Below are 21,409 nucleotides of genomic sequence, written 5' to 3'. Positions count from 1 at the left end.
CATGCACCCATGGGGCACCTCCTGGCATCTCGTCCAAACCAGATATTGGCTGTGGATTTCACCTTCCTGGAGCCTGCAATGGATGGTAGAGAGCAAGTGTTGATCATGACGGATGTTTTTACTAAATTCACACAGGCCGTGCCCACTAGGGACCAGAAGGCAACAACTGTGGCCAATGTGCTCATCCGGGAGTGGTTCTTTCGTTTTGGGGTCCCAGCTCGCCTACATTCTGATCAGGGACGCAGCTTTGAGAATGCCATCATCTACCAGTTGTGTGCCCTGTACGGTATCCAGAAGACCCGGACCACCCCTTATCACCCTCAGGGCAACGGCCAGTGTGAGCGTTTCAACCGCACGATGCACGATCTGCTCCGTACTCTGCCCATGGATTTGAAGCGCCGCTGGCCAGAGCACCTACCCCAATTAGTGTTTAGTTACAACACTGCTGTTCATCAGACAACTGGCGACTCACCGTATTACCTTATGTTCGGGCAAGACCCCCAGTTACCGGTGGACTTCCTGCTTGGCAGGGTACAAGAGCCTGGACACGGGCATGTGTGTGAATGGGTCCAAGAGCACCAGCGGCGCCTTAATGTGGCCTTCCAGAATGCCAAGGAGCGTATGCAAGCTGCTGCTTCCAAGAGAAAAGAACGGCATGACCAGAAAATCCGGAGTGAGCCACTGGTAGAAGGACAGCACGTCTACATCAGAGACCATACAACGAGGGGCCGTTCGAAGATCCAAGATGCCTGGGGCGCCACAATACATCAGGTCATCCGTGCACCCCCACTTGGTGGGGTGGTATATTCCGTGGCCCCAACACAGGACCTAAGCAAAGTACGACAAGTACATCGAACCATGCTAAAGCCTGCCCACTTGGATCAGGACCCACAAACACCCAACAGGCCGGTGGAACTGCAGGGGGAAACAAGCCAGTCAGCAGATGGTGACACCCCTGGCCGATGGGTTCTTGTCCGCTCTCGGGAAGAGGTTCCACCTATCCAGCTTGCCACCACTCTTCCAGTGGATGCCCCCAGGCTGGCTTTGCCTGATTCCCCGCATGTCGCCCCCATCACGGACGAGACACTAGCTGGCTCAGTGGCACCCCGGAGAACAGCTCGGACTACTGCAGGAAGACACGCCAACCTACACCACCTCCCAGTGCCAGTGGTGAGTAGGGCAGATGGGGCTACTAACTCTCAAGTACTTGGGTCTAGCGGTAAAGTGACAACGGTTTTCCGTCCTTGGTATTAGGTTACCCCCTTGCATTTTGTTTATCTTGTATTCTTTTTATTAAAGAAAGGCAGAGTTATGACCTATTGAGCTTATCGGCGGGACGCCGATAACAAATCGGGGGGGTAGAGTGTAACCGTCAGAGTATTCGCTGTCCTGTTGAAGTTTGTCCCTCTGCAGCTACGGTAGTCCTCTGACGTCACCCAGCTAGCCGTGAGTGGCTAAACAACTCATTTGCGTCTAGGTCAGTTCCTATAAAATAGTCTGCACTGTTGGGCTTAGAGAGATTCTCTGGTGTTCAGATACATTTTGTTACTGCTTGGGTATGTGGTTTTCCTGTGCAACGAAGGTATGGTAAATGTTTATATGATGTAGCAAGCTAAGCATTTATATTGTATCTAAGACTGGGCTATTGGAAAATAGGTGTTTGACTGATTGCCAGATGCTTCCGGGTAATCGTGCTGTGTATTACTGAAGGTATTATTTGTGCATTTTACTGATAATCATAACGTGGGTGTCATTGCTGGGACATGCATTTTAATGAGCACATTTGCGCACAGGTCTTGGGCAATGCACCTGCCAGGTCGCTGTACCGCAACTAAGCAGCAACATTAAGAAGGTAAATGTTTGTTTATTGTGTTACGGGTAGATCCAGTGTGTTAGGACTAAAAGCATTGAACACATGTAAAAGGAGTCTGATTGTGTTGCCCGGACGTAATGCATGACTGTGTTTTATTGTCAACTCTGAATATAAATGTATTTGAATATGCTGTGTGTAACAACTGTTATGTAGGATTGTGAAGACTGGCGCAAAGGGCTGTTTTTCCGCTGTGTCAGTTCGTATGTCTACATTGAGGTAAAAGAAAATAATGTTTTTATGAAATGTTTGCGATGCTACAGGACTATTTGTGCATTGTGTATATCAAGCACTAAATTTAATGCTTTTGTGTTTGTAGACAGATTGCTCCTGCTGCTTTGCCTTGCCCAAATTAAGTTTTATAGATATCTTTTCTTTTCTTTTTTATTGTGGTTATTTTGCTGTAGCCTCCGTCTACATATCTGTCCGACTGATATGGTATTGGCTGTACTAGTGGTGTATAGTTTTACATTCTCTATCCACTCTGGTAGTGATAACTTTCTTGTAATTTTCTTTCTTTTTCTAGAGTACTAGAGTAGCTGCTCATAAGAGAGGTTCCTGGTTCCGTCCTCGCGCACTGCACCACGTATTGTAGTGGTAATCTGCACTTCACAATATTGATTGAATCATTGGCTTGTAGTGGTTGTGCCTGCCTGTGTGTGTGTGTGTGTGTGTGTGCACGTGATCGTGGGCTACAGTATCCAGAGCACGGGCGGTGAACGTCACTCGTATCCCGGACAGGTAACCTGCCTTGACAGTGAATCAGTATTTTCTAATTAAATTGTTAATCGTATTGTCTCTTGTAACAGCCAATACCAGGTCTAGTCTCTCGTTTTAATACTGTGCCTCCAGTATGACGATGTGACTCTTGTATTATACTATTGTACAATAAAGTTTTGTTACTATTTTTATATTGAAAGCACGTCTCTGTTCAGTTCATCTTTGGTGTATTGCTACGAACCTGCTTGCCTTCGATTAGATAATTAGCAGTTAAGGTGCAAAGTATATCCTGGTGTGAGAGGCACCAGGTGGCGTAGTCAAGAACCTTTAAATCTAGATCTGGTCAAAGATATATCGGGCCACACTGGCACATCATTGAGCGAATCAAGCGATTAAGAAGACTGCGCGTGCTGACTGAACTGCTGTGAAGAGAGAGATGAACACCGAGCCGAGCCAGATAATGACTCGTTCACGAGTCAAGAACCGGTTGCATCGGTTTTCGAATCACCAGTAGTTATTTCTGACAGTTCGATTCAATAAACCAGTTGAAGAAAACAGTTCACCGGTTCTTTTGCGCTCGACGTAATGGCGTCATTGGCGTTGACTGCAAGCCTTCGGTTTACCTGGTAGAGTTGTGACGTTCGCGAACGAACCGATTCTTTTGAACGGCTAATAAACATGAACGATGGGAGCCGAGTCGCGGCTGGAGGGGAGCCGTTCTTTCTGTCGTTCTTTTTTCCTATGCGTGTTTCACACAGATGCACACAAATGAGCTCCTCCGCGAGACAGACCAGTTATAGGCGGAGGGGCGCACCCAGCGCAGGCCAACCCTTTATAGCGTGATGATATTAGTTATTAGTTGTGTATGTTCATTGCAGCCCACTTTGTTATTGTTCATTGACTTGAAGGGGCTGATGTCCTATTTGCAAAGTTTACAGTAGTAATAGTATGTAGACATTTCCATTTTATTTATTCTTATTTTATCTACTTTAAATATTTTTAGTTTTCTATCAAAATGTTCTTGTGTGATAATGTTCTTGTGTGGAAGTGTTTGTAGTAAAAGCTGTTTTGCACAGAAATTCATTGCAGCCGGCTTTGTTTTTGATGTTTATTTGAGTAGGTATTGTATGAATAACATAAGTCAACGTAGCTTCACACACACACACACTTTGTACTAAAGGTAAATCCAAAATAGTGATGCCACTGTTTAAGCAGAGGGATTTGTGCAACCCTATGGAATATAGTCCACACATGACAAACGAGGTAATAATCAATATTTCAGAATAATTCAAACTCAGATATTGTTGTGTGATATCTGAGTTTTAATTATTTGACTACAAATCTCACTCATCATTCCTCCCAGTGATTATTTCCAGGATAAACTGAGATGCCCCCAAGCTGGCTTCTTAAAACTGACTAAATATTTAAAAAGAGCCAAAAGAGCCGTTATTTTGAACAGCTCTTTGAAAGGAACGGATCGCGAAGATCCGGATCCCCTCAAAGAGCCATGAATCCCATCACTATTACCTGGGCTCATAAAATTAGCACAGAATCAGTTCAGAATCAATCACCAAAAGAATCAGTTCGGTTCTACCCTTGGGAGATATCATCAGGAAACATGGTGTTAGCTTTCACTGTTATGCTGATGATACTCAACTCTATATTTCTTCGCAGCCCGGTGAAACACACCAATTTGAAAAACTAATGGATTGCTTAGTCGATATAAAAAACTGGATGACAAGTAATTTCTTACTGCTACATTCTGAAAAAACAGAGGTGTTAATTATAGGACCTAAAAACTCCGCTTGTAATAACCTAGAACATTGTCTAAGACTTGATGGTTGCTCTGTCAATTCTTCGTCATCAGTTAGGAACCTAGGTGTGCTATTTGATCGCAATCTTTCCTTAGAAAGCCACGTTTCTAGCATTTGTAAAACTGCATTTTTCCATCTCAAAAATATATCTAAATTACGGCCTATGCTCTCAATGTCAAATGCAGAAATGTTAATCCATGCTTTTATGACCTCAAGGTTAGATTATTGTAATGCTTTATTGGGTGGTTGTTCTGCACGCTTAGTAAACAAACTACAGCTAGTCCAAAATGCAGCAGCAAGAGTACTTACTAGAACCAGGAAGTATGACCATATTAGCCCGGTCCTGTCAACACTGCACTGGCTCCCTATCAAGCATCGTATAGATTTTAAAATATTGCTTATTACCTATAAAGCCCTGAATGGTTTAGCACCTCAGTATTTGAATGAGCTCCTTTTACATTATAATCCTCTACGTCCGCTACGTTCTCAAAACTCAGGCAATTTGATAATACCTATAATATCAAAATCAACTGCGGGCGGCAGATCATTTTCCTATTTGGCACCTAAACTCTGGAATAACCTACCTAACATTGTTCGGGAGGCAGACACACTCTTGCAGTTTAAATCTAGATTAAAGACCCATCTCTTTAACCTGGCATACACATAACATACTAATATGCTTTTATTATCCAAATCCGTTAAAGGATTTTTAGGCTGCATTAATTAGGTAAACCGGAACCGGAAACACTTCCCATAACACCCTATGTACTTGCTACATCATTAGAAGAATGGCATCTACGCTAATATTTGTCTGTTTCTCTTTTGTTCTGAGGTCACCGTGGCCACCAGATCGAGTCTGTGTCCAGATCAGAGGGTCACTGCAGACACCCGGATCCAGTATGTATCCAGACCAGATGCTGGATCAGCACCTAGAAAGGACCTCTACATCCCTGAAAGACAGCGGAGACCAGGACAACTAGAGCCCCAGATACAGATCCCCTGTAAAGACCTTGTCTCAAAGGAGCACCAGGACAAGACCACAGGAAACAGATGATTCTTCTGCACAATCTGACTTTGCTGCAGCCTGGAATTGAACTACTGGTTTCGTCTGGTCAGAGGAGAACTGGCCCCCCAACTGAGCCTGGTTTCTCCCAAGGTTTTTTTCTCCATTCTGTCACCGATGGAGTTTCGGTTCCTTGCCGCTGTCGCCTCTGGCTTGCTTAGTTGGGGACACTTCATCTACAGCGATATCGTTGACTTGATTGCAAATAAATGCACAGACACTATTTAATTGAACAGAGATGACATAACTGAATTCAATAATGAACTGCCTTTAACTATCATTTTTTCATTATTGACACTGTTTTCCTAATGAATGTTGTTCAGTTGCTTTGACGCAATGTATTTTGTTTAAAGCGCTATATAAATAAAGGTGACTTTGACTTCAGACGCTCTGTGTGTCGGTTTGCTTTCACGCTGAATCACACATGCGCAGTATCATCAGTTCCTCGGTTCTCAAATCGGACACGTCTGACAGAAACGGTTCTTGACCACTGATCTATAATATACAGTAAGTTATATATATAGATCAGTGTTCTTGACTCGTGAACGAGTCAGTCTGTTGTTCGTTATCTGGCTCGGTGTTCATCTTCAGTTCTCTCTTCACATCAGTTCAGTCAGTGTACTGTTTGAGTAAGTGAATTACTCGGGGATATTGGTTTGTTTTAACTCAGAGGGAGTGTCAGCCACATTAAAAAAGTTAACAGCTTAAATCATTTGTGGATTAATGCATATTGGAGAACCGTTTAAAATGATTCAGTTCGATTTGGTGAACTGGTTCAAAAAGATCCGGCTACATCGAATGATTCGTTCGCGAACCGGATATCACAAACTGCTTTGTTTTGAACTCTCTCACAACAGACACGGAAGAGAAGACAACGCTGAATAAAGTTGTAGTTTTTGCCATTTTTGGACCAAAATGTATTTTCGATGCTTCCAAAAATTCTAACTGACCCTCTGATGTCACATGGACTACTTTGATAATGTTTTTCTTACCTTTCTGGACATGGACAGTATACCTTACACACAGCTTCAATGGAGGGACTGAGAGCTCTCGGACTAAATCTAAAATATCTTAAACTGTGTTCCAAAAATAAACTGAGGTCTTGCGGGTTTGAAACAACATGAGGGTGAGTTATTAATGACATAATTTTGCAAATTAACCCTTTAATCTGTTTTTTGTTTACAAAAAGTTACAGTCAAAGGAATTGTGATTGTCCTTTAGGTTAATCATTTAAAATAGTAAAAACAATATGTTCAAACTTTTGACTACTTTCTTTAATAACTACATAACAATACTTGTACTTTTACTTTCAGTACCTGAGTAGTAAATTTTCAAATAGACTACTTGCAATACTTAAGTACAAAAATTGTTGAATACTTTAGTACTTCTACTTAAGTGTGGTGCTTAAAGAGCACTTCAACTTCTACTCAAGTCACTTTTTTGATAGAGCACTTGTACTTTTAACTCAAGTCTGGGTCTCTAGTACTTTACACATCTCTGCGAAGCGGAGGGAACCGGCGAGCTCGGCCGAGCTGGAGGCGGTTCTGGTAGGCGCTGCGAGCGGCGCTTCTTACGGCGCAGCGGATGATGCAGGCTTCGAGAAGGATGCCAGGCGAGTCCTCAGAGTCACCATAGGCATTAACTCGCAATGAGGGCATCCGCCGTCAGCGAGCGCGAGCGCTGCATGGTCCTCACCCAGACAGGAGACACAGATGACGTGACGATCTCCTTCGCTGAGCGGGGCTCTGCACGAGCCGCACGAGGGCATCTTTAAAAAGACGCAGCTCTTTTGTGAATGTGCATCGCAGGGGCGAACACACACACAGGATATAACAGAATAAGGATGTAAAGGATATGGGCGCCGCGCTTGCTTCCTCGTGATCCAGCGATGCGTGAGCTTCGCTGAATAGATGAAAAATCAGGTGAGTCAGCCTTTTCGAGGTCCTTTTATAGGTTGGGCCACACCCGTTTCGGCGGGAAGTGGCAAGAAGGGCGCGAAGCGCCCTTATTGGTCTGATGTTGCATCAGCCTGCGCTCGATAGGCTGTGCAGTTGCCGCAGAACAAGCCAATGAGCGAACGAGCCGTCTCGCCTATGGCTGTGTACTGCTGCAAATGCGCTTTACAAAAATACAAAATTAAGGATAATTTTTTGCTTCAGTATTTCATGAAAAGAGACTTTTCCCGTAGCGTCTTAGCTAAGACGAAGTACGAGAGAGCTCTCGTAAGAGAACTATTACTTTCTTTCATTAACTCAAGTAAAAGTAATTCAGAGATTTACTTGAGTAAAAGAAAGAACTACATTTTTAATGTTCTTAAGTATTAAAGGTAAAACAAACAACAACTTTTATTTATGAAATGAAGTGCAGTAAAAAGTATGCCATTATGCTTTGGAATGTAGTGAAGTAAAGTTTTCCAAAGAAAAACACTCTAATAAACTACAGATACTTTTTCTTTTTAATTTACTTGAGTAAAGTAAAAATACTTCACTAATGTCCGCCTCTGATTAGTCCATGCATTTTAGCAGTCTTTGTAGGTTCAGGTAAAGCATAAATTATATACTTTCCATGAACAAGGTGCAAAATAAAGTTTTATTTTTTCTGTCACAGTAAATATAATATTACATATATAAACAGTTTTAACCTTCATATTAGGCTTTAAGGCAAAATTTTGAATTGAATTTGAATGAATTTTCAGCAGCCATTACTCCAGTTATCAATAATATTAATAATGCTGCTTAATATTGTAATTGCAAACTTGCTACCACATTATTTGTTAAATGTAAAAAGCCAGTATAGAAATCTGATTTGTAATTTTCTAACAGTAGACATAAAACAAACATTTAAAAAAATAAAATAAAATAAATAAATAAAAAATGTAATTAAATAAAATATTAAATATTATGCGATAAAACATACCAGACTGGTACAAGCAGCATTGTTGCTTATTTAGCCTAAAATAATCTATCATTCAAAATGAAAAAGAAAAAACATAAAAGATAATGAAATAGAGTACCACATGAAATATGGCACACCAGAGTGTACCAAATTCATGGAAAGTTCTCTTGCTCTTATTGTTTTTTTTTTTTTTTTTTGCTTTTTCTAATTTCTCATGTATTTTGGACAGTGGCATGATGGTGGCACAGGAAGAGAACAGAAACTGTGTGAGTGTGTGTGTGTTTTGAGACAGCGTGTCAGATCACGCTTTATTGGCTTTTTAAATGGAGACAGCTAGGTGTCAAACATGCCACTGTTTAATTAATTTTGTTTGTCCAGTGCAGCTTTTGATAGTCATGGGCTGCCGGGTCTCCCCATTGTGTAGAAAAGATAGAATGAAGGTAAAACTGTTGCATACTGGGAATGGGCCTGTCTGCAGGGTCACTGCCCTCGTAGTGCAGCAAACAACCAGCAGAGTGAAAGTTCATGTCATGAAACTGTCTCACATACATCAAATAATACATTTTATTAAATGAAAAGCTTTAACATAATTTGTCTGCAGATGCAACTTGGTAACTTTGATACGTTGATGTTTGCCATTTTGTGTGTGTGTGTGCTCGCATTTTGTGAATGCGAACACGCGTGGCCGTGTGCATCTTGAAGTGCATATGTGTGCTTTAAGATGCAGCACTGAATTGTTTGTTTGTGTGCTTGTAGCATGTTTGCACTCAGTGAATGCAAGTGTACTTTGTGTGTGTGTTTGCTCGCCACATTGCATTCTGTTTGTTTGTGTTTTGTGCACTGTGTTGGTATTTGCATGAAAACAGAACATACTACAAGATCTGGTTTCTCTGGCGCTGTTTGATTATTCATAGAAAATTGTATTGGGGGGCTTGTGAAAGTGGGGAGGGGAGGTGTGGGGTAAATAAATAATATACAATCACAGCACCCCTCACTGCACACACCATGAGGAGCCAATCACTGTGTCGGCCAAACGACTTGGAAATTGTGTGTAATGAGTAGGAAAAGATTAGACGCAGCTCTTGCTAGCCTATAAATTGACATTAGTAAAATAAATATCTATACCAGACGGGCTTGGAGCACTAATTTAGTCCATAAGAAGAGAGGGTAAAAGGAAATAAGCTTAAAAAAATAAATAAATAAGGGGAAAAACAAACAATTTAGTTGCAATACGTCCTGTCTTGTGTTGATTTTAGTTCCATCTTATTACAAATTTATACAGCATAAAGTAGAATCAGATTAGCCATGGAGAGGAGCTAAGTGCTGTGTTGTTTTGGCATGGTGTTATTTGTGAAGGCCTCTGTCAGTGACCCAAACGGAGGAGAAGTCATGCATGAAATGCAGTGGAAATGAATACCCAGGTCCCTGCAAGGCGCCGCTGCAAGTGTATTAAAGTGAGCGTTCCTTCTCCACCGCTGCACAGGTGCTCTGCTCACAGCGTCATGGTGCATTGACTTCCTCTCCCATTGTTTTTATATTCAGTGTCTGAATAAAAGCATTTATAAAGAGATATACAGAGAGCTCTATTTTAAAACCTAGTGAACTGCCTTGGTATCTACTGCCTGCACAGGCAACATTATTAAAATGTAACCTCGAAACTGACAGATTTAGAACACTCTCCTTCGCAACTTATATGTACAAATCATGACAAGCACACAGGAATTTTGAATCAGAATTGGTTTCAATACAGTTTGGCATTAGCATGATATTAATTAATTTTTAACTCATTACACAGCAATATTTCGTTTTATGTTTTTGATCTCTTGTGCTCATCGAGGCTGCTCATTGGTCAACCATATTTAAAAAGTAATGTTCTGAAATATTATTACAATTTAAAATAACTGTTTTCTCTTTTGATATATTTTACATATATCTATATTTTAACTCATTACAGTAGTTTTGTATTAATACTATTCAATGAAATTAAGGAATGAAATGTAGGCCTTCAGTTGTTTATAATCAGCCTTTGTAGAATAGAGCTATATATATATATATATATATATATATATATATATATATATATATATATATATATATATATATATATATATATATATAAATTCATAATTTGTCATGATTTTAGAATTCGAGTGAAAAGTTTATGTGGCCTTTCTGAAGGAAAGTTTAGTCAGTTATATATAGAGAGAGAGATGCTATTGTAGTCAGTCCACTGACAAGTTTAAAGAAAAACATAAATTAAATAAAAAGTTTTATATTTAATATTTACAGAATTTGACATTTACTATTATATCATTATACTTTCTAAAGACTGGCCAAAATTCATAAATATTTACTTTTAAGTAAAAAAAAAATTTCAGATATTATTTCAATCACTTATTTTGGCTTTAGTATAACGAAAACATAAAATCTAATCAAATTTTTTTAAATAATAAACAACATTTTGTCCTCACACTTATTTCTTTCTCTACAGTTTAAACGTCTGTACAAATAGAAATATTTAACATGGTCCCACACAAGGGGAGCATCGTATCTCGGGATCCTTGGCATCAAAAATGTTGAAACTCCTTTGTCTATAATATCATGATGTCCATCAGACCGTTCCTGTTAGAGAAACAATAAAGTTTCAAAAGGGTTAACGTGCTGTTTCGAGTGGGCGGACTGTGCGAGAGAAATTGTGTGTAAAATGTTCAAGATTAAAGCTGCATGTATGTGAGGAGGAAAGAGGCTCCAGGGCAGACACTTTGCTACAGTCATTACTGTTTCCACACTGGGCTCTGTCGTTACTGGAAATTTCTGTTTGCTTTAATCTCTTGAAAGTGACTATGCCAGCAGCAACTCTGGTAATGAATGCTATGACAGACTATGTGAGGCCAAGGCTTCTCGCAGTGAAAGAAGAAGGCACAAGCAGCGAAGATGGTCAAAAACTCCCTCCCTTTGCCATTTTCCTCCTCTTTCTAAAGGGCCATGTTGTGGGACGTCTGAAAAGGGTTCATGTTTTCCAGAGCAGTTGAAGGAGTAAACATCCACTGACGCCACCCACAGCAATTCTTGTATCTAAGCAGTCGGAATAATAACAGTTTTCATAATGGCGATAATAGCAGACAATTACAAAAGATAGAGGATGAAACACACGGGGATGGGATGTGGGGGGAGGCAGATAGAGTATAGATTTCACTTGTGTCGTGCAAAACAAAGGATTGCATAATTTGGACCCTTTTCTTCCTCTCTCCATTTACCTCCATCTCTCCTTTCTCCCTCATTTTCTCTTTCTCTTACAACCCTCCCCCACTCTTTCTGGCTAATTTAAAATTTGTCAAACCAGGGCGTCTTCTGGATCGCTGGCCTTTGATATTTTGCGCACTCCATTTGCTACAAACAAGCCGCAGGCCCCGGTTCCTGCTGACTGCTGCAGAAGAGCGTCAGCTCCATTTATCTTGCCCCGACCACTGAATGCTTACTCATTAGAGTAGGCCTCGCCAGGTTAACCCTCCCATCTCCAACAGCATCCCACTAGCATCTCCCCCAACAAACACTATCATTATGAAGACACATACAGTACACACATGCGCACAAACAGTCCACCGGTAACCACACACCCAGAGGCAAGCAAAGGTTTCTAAATGGACATGCTATGACTTATTTAGATTAGTTCAGTGGTGCTCCATGTACCACTTAGAGCCAAACTGAGAAGCGCTGGTGAGGATAGTTGTTGTTGTTGTTAATGGAAGGTAATTTTCTTTTTTTTTACTGAAGTTCAGTGTGTGTTTATCCTTTGTAAATAGCAAATGGTTTTACTTATGTACTATAAAATTGCAAAAAACAGTTTAAGAGTTTTAATTTGTTAACATTTTAATACATTGGTTAACATTAAACACACCTTAACCAGCTAATTAAGGTCTTACTAGGCATACTATAGACTTCCAGGCAGGTATGTTTAGGCAAGTTGGAGCTAAACTCTGCAGGACACCGGAGTTGGAGACCCCTGCTGTTAAATATATATTGTTCATTGCTAGTTCATGTTGCCTAATGCATTAACCAATGTCATCAAATCAAATACCTTCTTGTTTACTGTTACCCTTCTGTTAACTTCTGTAATGTGACATTTTTGTGAAACATCATACAGCATAATCATCCAGAGTGAAACATCTGGATTTGATTGGATCAGGGACACAATTGGTGAAGGTCAAATTCAACATATTTGAACTGTAAGAGGCAATCTTTAATGAGTTTATTTCAAATCAAAGCAATATGAACTTGATTTGACGGGAAATAGGGGTTGTTGTTTTTTTTATGCAGTCTTCAAAAGAGTATACATACACATTAGTGTATGAGACAATATCTTTGTGTGTGTATTTGTGTGTGTGTGTGGGTGTGCAAGTGTATGGCTTGAACTGGCTCATCTCCTCCCTGTGGTGTCTGTAACCCTTTAGAGGCCCTTCCCCCGGGGAAACGTGTCAATCTCATCGTCCGCAGATCAATCAGCGGCTGATTATGCTCTTCATTCTCCAGCAATTGATTTTATTCTCAGCTGAAAATAGGCATCTGCTGTCAGGCCTGTGTGTACGACGGACTGTGTGCGGGCTGACGGATTGCTTTTGACAGAGATCAATCTCTCAGCTGATTGGCCAGGGATTCTGGGAACTGACATCCTGCTCCGCATAACAGCGAGAGAGGCTCATCGACACCAATGCTGATAGCAAACATACACGCATGCTGTTAATGATAGTACACTTTTCTCTTTCCCTTCTTTTTCCTCACCCTCCCACACATGCTCTTGTGACACATGATTTCAGTACACACAGTCTAAATCATGTGGATAGTGTCCATACATAAAGCAAAGCTTGTAGACATAACAAAACTGGCCCACGGAAAGAGAGAGCAGAGTTTTGTGTGACAGTATGGATGTGTGCTTCTGGCTCCTTTGGGCCCCAGCAGGGCCACATGAAGGACTGCCTCCAACTAGAAGATCTCCCCGATGAAGAGATCTGCCTCTTAATTCATAATTATTTCAAAGGATCCTCAGGCCTGAGGTCATTTGAGTAATTACTGAGCCGATTAGATCTTTAAAGGGCATTTAAGTATCTAACATGCCACAAACCCAAGGGGAGTGTTTGGTTGGGCGAACATGACAGTGCTGTGGAGGCATCTCAACAAATGCTTTTAAACGCTTATTTCAATCAGATTCTGGTCTCAAATTAATCTTAAGTCTTCTGACTATGTCATGGGGAGTCTTTGTAGTTATTTTTATTTACTATTAACCTCTTTTAGGTTTTGATATATTTTTTGGGGGACATTTAGTCACCACAATGCTAGTAAAACCTGACCCTCAAAAATACATACTTTCTCCCCTTGCTTTTTCTGATCCTCCTCGCTCTCGTTAAGTGTGTGTTCTTGAACCTCTCGGGAAGTGAAAGCAATCTTTACAGCTAAGACGCTCTAAACTGAGCTGAAAATAGACATTGACATATTTGTAAAAATCGTCTCAATTGCTGACTGAGCAGGCAGATGGGCTCGTTCGGTCTGACAGGCCTGATGAACCTTTATTGGAGTGATCAAGCGATGATCACACAGTATGTATACCCATTTCTGAGTCAATATCTAGTCAATATCAAACAGCCTCTTATCTTATATCCTCTGTATTAGATGTGAAAATAAAGCCTGTTGCTGTATGACTGTGAATCCTACATGCCTCCTTCATGGCGTCTTCTCCAACCAGGATTTAATTGAGAATACTTTTAAATTTCAATGCAATTTCTGAATTTGTATTCAGTTTAAATATGTAGCAAACATAATGCAGAATTGCAGTTTGACTGTTATATTATATTAATTTTTTTTCTTTAATTAAATTCCACTTGTTATTGCTGTTTGAATTTTAATTCTAAATGTTATGGCCAGTTCAAATCAAATTCTGAACTGAGTTCACATTTAAATTTTGTCCGACCATCTAGCCTCTCCTGTGCTAGGAATTATCCAGTCATCCTTCTACTCTAAGGTGATCATGACTTTAGCTCACTAACCTCAACACAATGTGTATTTATGTGACTGTATGCATAAATACTTTAATAAAAGCTTCTGTGAAAATAGCTTGTAACAGGCATTTTTCCTTTAGACCATGGTTTAGGACCTGTCACTGAGAGCGCATCATGCAATTCCTGCTCCCCAGCAAACTCTGAACATCCCAACCACTTGCGCAATATGAAGCCTTTTAATTATCTCCTGATTACCTGTTATATCACCTTCCCTAATGGAGAGCGCACCTCAGGGGAGACATCCAATCAAACTCTCATCACACACAATGGGCTTCTTCGGACCAGAGAAGTATTTTAGTCATCTGAGAGATTAGCGCTAGAAATATCCATCTATTTATTCATTCATATACCAAATTACAGAACCTCCCTCCTGTTTGTGCACATCGAGCCCTTTTACTCTCTGATTGATCAGAGTGATAGGGATACATCGCCTGCCCAAAGCAATAGAGATCTCGTTAGAGACCAGCTTATAGATGGGTATCTTGAATGCAAATGGTGGTCTGGGCTAGTGAGGATGTTGTACTTCCATCCATCACAGAGATTTGAACCAAACTGGACTCTAGTACAAACTGGTCAGCCAAGTGTGAAAGCTAGTAAAAACTGGTTAGCCAAGTGTGTTGTGTTCATCTGGTTTTGGTTTTCTGTGTCTGCATGCAGGGAGAAACTGTTCAGATTTTTTTCATCTTAAAGGAGCGTTAAATCTGCTTTGCACTGCTTTGTAAGAAGTAGGAGCGACACAGATTGACCTGAATATGTTCCAGAGGAGCAGAGAGGTTGGCATGAAAACACTATTGCTGAACTGCAAAAAGGTGGGAATGATAACACAATGCAAGTGTTACATGGACAGATGTGATCAGACAAATGATCAAGTTTGTCCAAAAACAAGGATTCACTCAGAAACTAAACATTGCTGTGTCTCATTTCGAAGGCTGCGTTCTCCGGAGGTTACGTCTGTCAGTTGAATTCATCATTGAGACAGCCTCATTTCAGAAAAGTAACTATTGCATTTCAAAGTAAGAAAGAAATTACAATGATTTACACCTCACAAGATATAACAATAATTTTTTTTAATGGTTACTTTTCTGAAAAGAGACAATCACAATGACATATGTGGCCAACAAATGCGACCCCCAAAGGGAGCAGCCTTCGAAATTGACAATCACCAAGTCTTTAATAGTTAGTCATTGGATCATTCACTCAAGGGATTTGTTCAAAAATACTGATTCATTTAGGAACTCCATTGCCACTACTGTGCATTGTTCTGATATGTACTACATTTGATCCTGCTTTGGCTTTGTTTGTAAAGATTTTCGTTGCCATACCAAAAACAGATAAAGAATGTAGATGAAAGTCATTCAAAATGTACTTCTTTTAAAGTGCTAATATTGAAATACTATATATATACCATCCATAACTGTCATTACAGTATACAATACGTGCAGTATACTGTAAATTCTGAAATGTAAAACATTCTCAGTGTAAATTACATTTCTTAAAAAAATCAGCTTGATTAATTGATGCCACTAAAGCCCCTTTCACACTGCCATTCTGGCAAATACACGGGTAAAGTGTTCCGGCAATTGTTCCCGGGTTGCTAGATTTTGCACTTTCACACTGCCAGTGATTACCCAGGATATGTGCGTGCTTTCACACACAACCCGTAAAGATCCCGTAACGACACGTGACATCAGGGCATGACGTGTAATGTACGAGTCGAAAACGTTAGGCACATTATACTTTCACTAAAGCAAGCGAACGATCTCGGCGTCAGCGCGGAAAGTGAGGAACAAACTGATCTCTGCTCCATTACAGTGTTCACATATTTTTTCGTCGCGAACGTTGATCTTCCTTCAAAACAGCCGGTAAAAGAGTCGCGCGATAACATGCGTCATCACTTCGACATGGCATTAGATCTGGCTTTTGTTCATACAGCGCTCGTCCCGGGTTGAACCCGGCAATGTTACTAGGTCTCCGACCCGGGGTTCAATGCCGGAATCAATTCCAGGACGTGGTTGCTTTCACACAGAAGGCGACCCGGCAATGTTCCGGCAATATGCCGGGTCCGACGTGCAGTGTAAAAGGGGCTTAAGAGTAAGCAGTTGCCCCTCTAAGAGCTTTCTTCTTCTCCCTGAGAGTCTGCTCTGCCCAAGGCACCCTATCCCGTCTCTCTCAGAGCAGCTCATCGCATCTCCAGCAGTCTTCAAATGCTGATGCCAACCAGTCCCTAACACCATGCCCTGAGGCTGCAGATTTGTAGGCCCACCCCCTATGGAGGTGTGGATGAATGACTGATGGATTTGACACCTCAAATGAACTCCGGCTGCTCCTCCCCCTAGGTGTCCCACCCCAGGGGCCTCGGTAGGGCAGAACCCAACCTGACTAGGTTCACCCCTATTGTCTGTCAGCAAAAAAGCTCCTTTCCTCGGAACCAGCTTTCGCTTTGGGAGTGGCGACTGGCAGCATGGTAATGAAAGCACAAATAAAGCAGCCTGCTGAGATGATAGAAGCATCCCCAGCACTTCAGACTCGCCTTCAAATGGAAGCCCCGCTAGAAAGGAGATATAAGAGGAGGAGGCGAGAATAGGGGAAAAAAGGGAGGGAGAGAGAGAGAGAGAGAGAGAGAGAGAGAGAGAGAGAAAGAGAGAGAAAGAGAGAGAAAGAGAAGCCCTGGAGTGGAGCCAAGTTCCCAAGGTAGTGTACAAGTATCTTTAGAAGCCGCCGTCTTGTTAGCTAATATATTACACCAATCACGGCGAGCTATCTTAAGCTACAATTAATCTGCACCCTGGCACGCGCTGATAGGACAGCAACATGCTGTTTCTTAATTAAAAGCAAACGGATTAAAAATGATTAATAATGGTATTAAATATTCTCATGGACTACAAGCATAGGGAATCTGCCTTTCTTATGCGGGCTTAAAACGAAGAAGTCATTAACGCTCTCACAATCTTCATAAGCCAGAGCTTTACTTTGTTTGGGATCAAAAGTTGCTTACCTCATGCATATGCATTCCTCTATCACAGCGAGTCAAAAAGACATCGGTGTGGCGTCTGGTGGTTATGGAACTTGTTGAATTTTGATATGGACATTTTTTTTTTTTGCATTTCTTTTATAACCCATCTGCTTCATTAACCTACTCCTCACCAGGTGCCCCTGTTTGCCATCGGGAGGTGCTTGAGGGATGTGTGTATCTGTGCACGTCCGTGTTGTCATGCGTTCGTGTGTATATTCCTGTCTGTCTGCGGATGTTGGCGTACACAAAGATGTGGTGTTCTGCAGATTGGGTTTAATAAAATTCCACAGACACTAAGCATATGCTGTGTGTATCAGTGATAGGCTTTCACAAATGTGTTTAATGAAATTGGACCACTGAAAATGGGCTTTGAAAAAAATATATAATAACTGCAAACTGAATATGAATAAACGCTTATGACTCATAGGAAATCCACAAAATCATGAAAATATAATGATTTCACACTCTTTGCACCTTTTCACTGCATGCTAAACAATTTCTGATATGACTACCTTTTAGTTTGTATGTATCTAGGTTGGAGTCTGAGAAATCACATCACTTTTAATAACTCAAAAAAAAAAAAAAAAAAATTCACATTGAAGAATCAGGTTTAGAATTGATGTTTTTTTTTGTGTGTGTGAGAACTGACTATAACCCATATTTTCATGTTTATTAAAGTTATATAATATATACCATGTATCTATTTATCAGTTTTCCCAGTAATGTTTTCTGTATACTGGATTTTGATTCTGTTTTGAAGGTGACATACAAGTTTTTTTTTTTTTTTTTTTTTTAAATAACATATTATTTTTATTTTCTGTGACCCCCAAAATAAAAATGCATTTCTACAGAAAATCAGGGTTTATGTGCTTTGTTCCTGTTGATTATAAGACCATATATGTGTGTGCTTGTTTGTGTGGTTGTACTGTATGTGGGTGCGTGTGTAGACATGCAAATCACGGCCCCCGGTGCGGTTGTCTGAGGCGGCTGATTGGGAAAAGGAACGAGGAATTATGAACAAGCTGATTTTATTGTCATCTCTGTACCGGGAGTTATTTTCACTCGGTGCCAAATAGAAACAGGTAGCAGACGGTCATGACAGAATTCTGTTTAGAAACCAATTACCCGAGTGCTTTTCAAATTGATTTCATTTTGTGGCACCCATGTGCTGCGGCGGTCATCCATTTGAGCTTCTCTTACCCTCTTGGTGTCCCTCAGGATTTCTCATCTAAGTGGCTGTGTTCCTATCAGCCGCAATGTAGTCTTTGAGGAAAGTAAAGGTGAGAAAAGAGGAGGCAATGAATTATAAAGAAGTTTGAAATCATAAGAGGGGGCGGGAAGAGAAGGAGGTGTTCATGCGTTCACTCCTTCACAGCTTGTTCTCCCTTCAATGCCAGTCATCAATCATCTGCAGATTAATGATGGACACACATGAACAGGGGCTGTGGCTGGGAGGCGTGTTCAGATGTGTGTGAGGAGATGGCGGGGTGGTTCTTAATGAAAGCAGCTTCAAGCGTGGCCTGGCTGGAGATGAGGGGTAGCATGCCAAAGCATGTCCAGTAGTGATCTAGAGCGGGATTTTCATGTCCATTATTTGACTTTTGGACATATTACTGTCTATGTGTACTTTGAATATCACACACGACCAAAAACTTTGTTTTTGATGCTCAGGTGGCACTGAGAACTTCGGGTTGACAGTTGGTGGAGACTTGTCTAGTTTATTAATAATAATAATAATAATTCATTACATTTATATAGCGCTTTTCTATGCACTCAAAGCGCTTTACATAGTCAGGGGGTATCTCCTCATCCACCACCAGTGTGCAGCATCCACCTGGATGATGTGACGGCAGCCATATTGCGCCAGAACGCCCTTCACACACCAGCTTACTGGTGGAGAGGAGACAGAGTGATGAAGCCAATCAGCGGATATGGGGATTGTTAGGAGGCCATGATGGTCAGAGGCCAATGGGCGAATTTAGCCAGGATGCCGAGGTCACACCTCTACTTTTTTCGAAAGACATCCTGGGATTTTTAATGACCACAGAGAGTCAGGACTTCGGTTTAACATCTCATCCGAAGGATATTCTGAGGGAACTAATATGGACCTCCTCACTAAAAAGTTGTGTTGAGTTATGTTGGGCATTTAAAAGAGTTGATGGTATTGCGGTTTCCGTTGTGCTGAAGAGTAGAACTTGTGGTTGGTTTTAGGATGACTATTGTGTTAATTGCTTCATTGAGTTGACATAGCTGTGGTAATGTTAGTTTAGTGACATTAAAAATGTTTTTCTAAAATTAACATGGTAAAATGCATCAAACCGAACCGAGAGAACTGTGTTCTTATTGGTAGCTGAAAAATGTTTGATAAATGAACACATAAACAGAAGGATGATATGTAGATTTTAATTTTTTTGTGAATAGTTTTTCTTTGGAGCTCTCTGGTTCCAAGCAGTCCTCTGTACTAACCTTTATTAAAAATACATAAATAAGGACTCACACACAAATAAAGAAAGGCATTAACTCTTGTATTAGGTTGCAAGTCAAATTGAACCATTTCAGGTGTTTGAGTTGTCTGAAATACTGGGTAACCTATGATTTTCTTCTGGAATTTGTGACTTTTTCTTATTTAGAGTCATGATCAGACCTGCAAAATATCGACACACTGACATGTTGTAAAATATGCATACAACATTTCTATTAGGCTACTTTAATAAAATGTTGTGGGTCAATTTGACCTGCATACTTTAATTGTTAAACATAGCTGCTAAGACCCACAATAATATACAATATATATATATATATATATATAGTCACGAGTGAGGCGAGGCCGGTCCAGTGTAACAAAGACGAAAAACTCCATGATCACGGGAAGAAGGAGGCGGGAACCGGCGGACAATCAAATGAAACTTTATTAACAAAAATAAACACATAACAGCGCGACAGCCTATGTTGATGTTGCTTAACATTATTTTTTATCAGTTTATATACTGACAGTAATTACAACTGTACTTGTTAAAGAATTAGTTTACAAAAATTAGAACATATTAAAAAAATGTATAATAAAAACAATCTACCAAATGCATCAATGTAAATACCCTCAAAAGTAGTTGAGAAACTGACATCACAAGACACATTCACAAGACACATTCAATGTGTGGATATATATATATATATATATATATTTATCGCGACGGTGTGTATATATACACACGACGCGACGGTCGTCCGCGATAAATATATATATATATATATACATATACACACACATTGAATGTGTCTTGTGAATGTGTCTTGTGATGTCAGTTTCTCAACTACTTTTGAGGGTATTTACATTGATGCATTTGGTAGATTGTTTTTATTACACATTTTTTTTAATATGTTCTCATTTTTGTAAACTAATTCTTTAACAAGTACAGTTGTAATTACTGTCAGTATATAAACTGATAAAAAATTATGTTAAGCAACATCATCACTCTCAGATTCATGAATAACTCTGGCTTGCAGTGTTGGAGGAATATCGTGGACTAGATAGTTTATAACCAACTCACTCAGCTGACCAAACTGGGCAGATGGGCGAGATAGAAATGATTGCATTTCAGTGTGCCGTTAGCAATCTAGACATCAATGAGTGCAGTGGATTGATCAGGGTTGTGGATTGGGGATTTAAGCATGCGGGGGGTTTCAAACATCTTCAGAAGGAGTACTTAATTGATGATCAAATGAGGCAGGTGTAAATAGCTGTTGCATGCACGCTTCAGCATGAGGCGAGCGTGAGTGTTTACGTGCACGTTTGTGTGCAGCGGTGAGAGCTAACAAAGCACAGAGAGGAACTTGAGAGGCCTTATTCAGGGCAAAGCCTTTCAAAATTACCCTGGGGTCAAAACTGGACAACTGTACACAAACCCTGCAAAACAGACATGAAAGACTGAAATCACACACACATAAACCTCTCACCTACCCACTCACCCTCATTCAACAAACATG

Source organism: Carassius carassius, chromosome 41 (genome assembly GCF_963082965.1).
Source record: "Carassius carassius chromosome 41, fCarCar2.1, whole genome shotgun sequence".
Lineage (NCBI taxonomy): Eukaryota > Metazoa > Chordata > Actinopteri > Cypriniformes > Cyprinidae > Carassius > Carassius carassius.
The sequence above is the reverse complement of the archived record's forward strand: the minus strand, read 5'-3'. Positions refer to the sequence as shown.